Source organism: Arachis ipaensis, chromosome B9, assembly GCF_059453495.1.
Source record: "Arachis ipaensis isolate K30076 ecotype BB chromosome B9, ASM5945349v1, whole genome shotgun sequence".
Lineage (NCBI taxonomy): Eukaryota > Viridiplantae > Streptophyta > Magnoliopsida > Fabales > Fabaceae > Arachis > Arachis ipaensis.
The window spans coordinates 94,851,912-94,859,026 of NC_142444.1; the positions used below are offsets into that span (position 1 = coordinate 94,851,912).

At 41.2% G+C, this 7,115-nt stretch overlaps 1 non-coding gene across 1 annotated transcript; it reads left to right on the top strand.

The window, feature by feature from the left end:
- The first annotated feature begins 2,203 nt into the window (after window positions 1–2,203).
- LOC148545525 (small nucleolar RNA R71) lies at window positions 2,204–2,307 on the top strand. Its single transcript, XR_015901205.1, has one exon. It is a non-coding gene; the product is annotated as a small nucleolar RNA R71 (small nucleolar RNA).
- Window positions 2,308–7,115: the final 4,808 nt, after the last annotated feature.

The following is a 7,115-nucleotide window of genomic DNA, read 5'->3' on the forward strand; positions in this document are numbered from 1 at the left end:
GCCATCCTGTGACAGTCCTTGTAGGTATGAGCTCGTTCTTCTCATTGGTAACCACAGTGATTCCTCCCTTCTTAGGCACAACATGTATGGGGCTAACCCAAGGGCTGTCCGAAATTGGGTATATGACCCTTCCTTACCAAAGCTTCATAACCTCTTTCTGTACCACTTCCTTCATGATTGGGTTCAGCCTTCTTTGGGATTGAATGGATGGCTTGGCATCATCTTCCAAAAGTATTTTATGCATGCATATGGCTGAACTGATTCCCTTCAAGTCAGCAAGGGTCCATCCAATGGTATCCTTATGCTCCCGCAGCACCTTGAGTAGCTCGTCCTCTTGATCATGACTGAGGGATGAATTTATGATTACTGGGTAGTTTTCATTTTCTCCTAGATATGCATATTTGAGAGTGGGTGGCAGTACTTTGAGTTCAAGTTTGGGTGCTTCTAACTTTTCGTTCCCTTCCTTTGGTGTATCTGGTATAGGTATTTCTGCTGTGGCCACCTCTTCACTTGATTCAGATTCTTCCTCCACCAATCTCTCGTCCTCTTCAGGTTCTTCTTCTTCAAAATTCTCCTACACTTCATTCTCAAGTGCATCTAACCTCTTGCATTCCCCCAATTGTTCGGGTGGGTAACTCATGGCCTTGAACACATTGAATGTCATATTTTCATTGTGTAATCTCAGGGTGAGGTCACCCTTCTGAACATCAATGACAGCTCCAACAGTGGCCAAGAATGGCCTTCCCAAGATTATGGAGGTCTTGGCGTCCTCCTGCATGTCCAGCACCACAAAATCTGCTGGAAATATGAAATCTCCCACTTTTACCAGCAAATCCTCTACTATCCCATGAGGGAATTTGAACGATCGGTCTGCCAGTTGTAGGGCCATTTTTGTTGGTTTACCTCCTTAATTTTCATCTTTCTCATCATAGCTACTGACATCAAATTGATGCTGGCCCCTAAGTCACAAAGAGCCTTCTCCACTGTGATTTCTCCTATAATACAAGGGATCTGAAAACTCCCAGGATCCTTCAGTTTCTGCGGTAGTTTATGTTGAATGATAGCACTACACTCTTCGGTTAATATCACAGTCTCATTGTTCTTCCAGCTTCTCTTCTTAGTCATTAGCTCCTTCAAAAACTTGGCATAGAGTGGCATTTGTTCTATGGCTTCAACAAAGGGTATGTTGATTTGTAGCTTCTTAAAGATTTCCAAAAATCTCAAGAACTGGTTGTCATCTTCCCTTTTCTTCAATTGCTGGGGATATGGAGCTCTTGAGATGTTCAGTTGTGGTATCCCTTTTTCTTTCTGCAGACTTGGCGTGGGAGGTTGAACTCCATCTTGCTCTTCTCCCTTTTCATTTGAGCCTTCTTCTTATGGTTTTTGGGGACGTTCCTTCAGTTCCTTCCCACTCCTAAGTGTGATAGCTTGACACTCCTCCCTTTTGCTTGAATGGGCATCATAGCAAAAGTTGTGGTTAGGAAGCTGCTTAAACAGATAGCTGATTTGTGTCTCCAGTTTCTTGATGGTAGCATTTTGATTCTGCATGTTTGACTGCACTTCCTCTCTGAATGCTTTACTGTTTCGAATGTCTTTGCATACTCTTTCAATTAAGGTTTTGATCTTAGAGAGCTTATCATCAATTGATGGGTGATTCAGAGCAGATATGCTGTTTTGGTTTTGATAGGCGTGTGGAGAAGTGTTGTTGTTGGAGTTGTAACGTCTCTGGTCTTGGTTTTGATCTTGCTCACTTCCCCACCCAAAGTTTGGGTGGTTTCTCCATCCAGGGTTGTAGGTCTTGGAGTATGGATCATAGTTTTTTCTTGGTGAATTCCCAATGTAGTTGGCTTGCTCCTGACTCCCCTCTACTTCTTTATTCACTCCTTCTTGGGTTGTTGATGAAGTGGAGATTGCTGCTACTTGGTTCATCTCCATCTTCTTGGTGAGGTCAACCAGCTGCTGGGTAATGAGCTTGTTTTGGGCCAACAGAGCATCTACATTGTTTAGCTCCATTACTCCTCTTGTGTTCCCTCTTTTGAAAGCATAGAAGTAGTCGTTCTCTGCTACTGTTTCAATAACATCTATGGCTTCCTCAATAGTCTTCTTCTTGTTCAAAGATCCTCCGGATGAATGGTCTACGGCCTTCTTTGACTCATAAGAGAGTCCTTCATAGAAAATGTGCAGCTGCACCCATTCGTTGAACATGTCAGGTGGACACCTCCTTGTTAAGTCCTTGAACCTCTCCCATGCTTCATATAGAGTCTCACCATCTTGTTGCCTGAAAATTTGGACCTCAGCTCTCAGCCTATTGATTCGTTGAGGAGGGTAAAATCTTGCTAAAAATTTGTTCACCACGTCTTCCCAAGTTGTCAAGCTTTCCCTTGGGAAGGATTCCAGCCACTTGGCTGCTTTGTCCCTAAGTGATAATGGAAATAGGAGCAGTCTATAGCCGTTAGGGTGAACACCATTAGACTTCACTGTGTCACATATTCTCAGGAAGGTGGTCAAATGTTGATTGGGGTCTTCTTGAACACCTCCTCCAAACGAGCAGTTGTTCTGAACAAGGGTGATGAGCTGTGGTTTAAGTTCAAAGTTGTTGGCATGGATTGTTGGCTTTTGGATGCTACTTCCACAATTGCCTGGGTTTGGATTGATGTAAGAGCCCAAAACTCTTCTATCCTCCCAAGCATGATTTGCTCTACCTCCTCCCCCATGGTTGTGATCCTCTTCTTCATGATGGTTTTCCATGTTGTCTTCCATGTTTGTTTCAAAGAATTCCTCTTCTTCCTCAACACCAACCACTTTCTTTCCTCTTGACTCCCTCCTTAATCTAAGGAAGGTCCTCTCAGGTTCAGAATCGAAGGAAGTTGAAGCCCCGCTTCTTCTCCCTGTCATACAACCATCAAGTGCAAGCAAGAAAAGATAGGTGCAGAAAGTATTTGTGTCAGAATTACTATTAGTTGTGGGTGATGCAATATATCGAACAGTTAGTGGGTTAGCAAACAGAATTGAAAATAACAAAGTAAAACAACAGAGTAGAGGGGGAAGGGAAGAAGTTTAACGAAAACAAAAAGTAAATTACTCAAACAGAAAATAAAATTCACAAAAATAAAAATGCTCAATCTAGTGATCTTCCAATTTAATCATTGTTGATGCAAAATCAATCCCCGGCAACGGCGCCATAAACTTGATGCACAGAAAACTTGTCTCTCAACAAATCTCCTTTCGGTAAGTGTACCGAATTTGTCGTCAAGTAAAAACTCACAATAGAGTGAGGTCGAATCCCACAGGGATTGATTGATCAAGAAACTTTAATTAGAAGAATGTTCTAGTTGAGCGAATCCAGAAATTGGGTTGAGAGTTGCAGAAAATAAAATGGCGGGAATGTAAATAACAGAAAAGTAAATGCTAGAATTAAAGGACTGGAAGTAAATGACTGAAAATAAATTGCAGAATTGTAAATGGGAATGGGGGATTTGCTCATAAAAGTAAATGGCAGAAATTAAAGAGAATGGGTAAGATCAGAGATGGGGAGTTCATTGGGCTTAGGAGATGTTGCGATTCTCCGGATCAAGTTCATTTTCATCTCTTCCTCAATCAATGCACTCATTGATCTCCTTGGCAATCTTAAGTGATTGAATTACAATTTCTTGCAATTCAATCTCTCAAATCTTGATCAATAGCCAATTCCTTGGTCAATTGCTCATGAGAAGAGATGAAGTATGGTCACTGATTATAGCACATGCATTTTCCAAATCAAGTATTGAGAGGGTTATAGTCACATACCCATCCAAACCCAATTTGGTCCAGCATGAGAAAGCATTTCTAGCTTGATCTCTTCATTCCTCTTTCAAGGTTCAAAAGAGATCCAAGTTTGAATAGCTTCTCTTCCAAGATAACTACTCAATGGGATGAAGATCGAAAGCTTTCAAGTAAAATCAAGAGAAAAGATAGAAGAAGAATAATGAAAATTAGTATTGATCCATCAAATTACAACAGAGCTCCCTAACCCAATGAAAGGGGTTTAGTTGTTCATAGCTCTTGAAAATGAAAATAAAGATGGAGAATACATCATAGAACTAGAAATTGCAGAGAAAAGTAAAATACAGAGAGTAATTCTCTTTTTCCAACTATTAGAACTCCCTTTCAATTCAAAGCTACTCCTATATATACTACTCTTCTTAGCTTCTAGTTTGCTCTTCAAGTCTTGGGCCTTTGGATCTTGAGTTTGAAGCAGTTCTTTTCTTCATTTGGGCTTGGCTTTACTTGCAGAGAGAAAGTGCTAAGTGGGCAGAGACTTTAGCTCAGGGCGTTAGGGGTGTTAACATTTAGTGAAAGTATAAGTTCGAGAACGTTAGTGACACTCAATATTTTCACTAACGTTCCAATGTACCCCTTTGCCTCATGTTAGAGCCCACGTTAACTAGGTTAACGTGGCTTCTAACGTGGCCTTGCCAAACTTCGAGAACGTTAGTGACACTCAACATTGTCACTAACGTTCCACTGTGCCCCTATTTGCTTCACGTTAAAGCCCATGTTAACTAGGTTAACGTGGCTTCTAACGTGGCCTTGCGAAACTTCGAGAACGTTAGTGACACTTAACATTTTCACTAACGTTCCAATGTGCCCCTAGATCTCACGTTAGAGTCCGCATTAACTAGGTTAACGTGGCTTCTAACGTGGCCATTCTTAGCCATCCCAACGTTAGTGACAATGTTGAGTGTCACTAACGTTGGCTCATCATTCATTCCTCATCGTTAGCTTCCACGTTAACTAAGTTAACGTGGAGGTTAACATGGCTCCTTGGGGGGTTGTGTGGTTGCTTCCAATGTTAGTGACAATGTTGAGTGTCACTAACATTGTCGACAACTCTCACTTCTCACGTTAGCTCCCACGTTAACCAAGTTAACGTGGGAGTTAACGTGGTATGTTGCATCCTTAGGCCAATGTTAGTGACAATGTTGAATGTCACTAACGTTGGCTTCTCTTCCCCCTTTAACGTTAGAGGTCACGTTAACTAGGTTAACGTGGGCTCTAACGTGGCCACTCATGAGTGTTTGCCAACGTTAGTGACAATGTTTAGTGTCACTAATGTTGGCTCAACTTCCCTTCTCCACGTTAGAGTGCACGTTAACTTAGTTAACGTGACTCTTAATGTGGGCAATGATGGCTTTGAGAGTGTTATTGGCAATCACTTTTCTTATTAACCTTGCAAGTTACCTCCCTTTCGTTGCTTCCTTTGGTCCTGAAATTAAGCAACAGAGTGCATCAAAGTTCTAGTCCAAGTCATGGGTAATGCAGCATACAATTTGTCACTAAATTCATGCAAAATCCTCATGAAATAATGTAAAATGCACAATGTATGCTTGAATAAAGGTGTAGGTGAATATCTACCCAAAACTAGCTTATTTCCTAAAGAAATGCATGAAACTCCCCTAAAAATAGTAAAGAAAAGGTCAGTGAAACTGGCCAAGATGCCCTGGCATCAGCGGATTGGGACTTGTGAATAGAAACAGTATTCCATGTTGTTTGACTTTCCCTTACCTAGTAAGGGATAACTAAACAGAACAACCTTCAATTATTAATTAATCTTGAGAGTACTACAACAAGAATAAGGCTTCCAGCTAATCTACTCACAGTCAAGGCTTTTATTTAAATTACTTAATTTCCCCAATTTAATTTCCTATTTATTCAACTCAAACTCTTTTTGAAAATATCTGATTAATAAAGTAGCACACCTTTCTGCAACTCATTGGGAGACGACCTGGGATTCATACTCCCAGTATTTTAAATTTAATTTTTGTGACAACCCTTCTAAATTGATAAGCGGATTTCTGGTTGGTTAAGAACTATACTTGAGACGAATATCTTACAACAATTCTTGACTCGCCAATTTTTGCCACGTCAATTTTTGGCGCCGTTGCCGGGGAGTTACAATAAAGTGCTAAAGTTATTGATTGGATTTTATTTATTTGCATTTTATTTTATTTTGCTACTATGAGCTGCTTGTTTCTTTCGTTAGATGACGCATTCACTTCCTAATCCAAACTTGCCAGTATTCGATCTTGAGATTGAAAGAACTATTTCACGAATAAGGCAAGCTCGGCATTGGTTAGTACTCTCTGAGGGCGGATCTGAAACGTCACTTGAGAAAGAAACCAGCCCCCGTTCTACTGATTTGGTTGATTTACGTGCAGGTAACATGGCAGCAGCTAGGAGAGTTACTATCCAGGAGGCTGGAGCCCCTGATTTTACAATGCAACCATTTCAAGCGCGTCACCCAGTGGTGGCTACAGACTTTGAAATAAAGACCGCACTGCTCAATTTGATGCCCAAGTTTCATGGCTTGCCTGCTCAAGAGCCTATCAAGCACCTGAGAGATTTTCAAGCAGCCTGTTCTACTGTCAGGCGTGATGGTGCAAATGAAACTACAATTTTGCTTAAAGCTTTCCCGTTTTCTCTTGAGGGGAAGGCAAGAGAGTGGTACTACACTCAACCAGCAGCAACTGTATCCAACTGGGATACACTGAGAAGAGAATTCTTGGAAAAATTCTTTCTAGCTGAAGTTACTGATAAACTGAGGAAAGACATTTCCATGATTGTTCAGGATGAATCTGAGACTCTCTATGAATACTGGGAGTGCTTCAATAATCTTCTGGAAGCATGCCCCTACCATATGATTGACAAGATAGTGTTACTCGGTTACGTCACACAGGGCATAAGGCCCCAAGATAAGACCACATTGAAAAGTGCTAGCAATGGGTCTATGAAAAAGTACAAGACCACATTGGAGAGATAATTCTAACCAGGGTTGGAGGGACAATAATAACAGAGGAGGCAGAGACAATCAAGGAAATCAGAGGTGGAATAATAACAACAACAGGCAGCAGAACCAGAACCAGCCTTACAGAGCACCTCACCTGAGGCAATCCCAAGGACCACAGCACAACCAACAACAAATTCCTTATATCACTTGTTCTAATTCCTCTCCGAATGACGAGATGTTTCAATCCATTGCGCAAGGACAAAAGAACGTGGAAAGTTCACTTAACGGTCTAACATCCGCTATACAAGCTCTCATCTCTCAGTTGGGATCATCCAATACTTCATACACT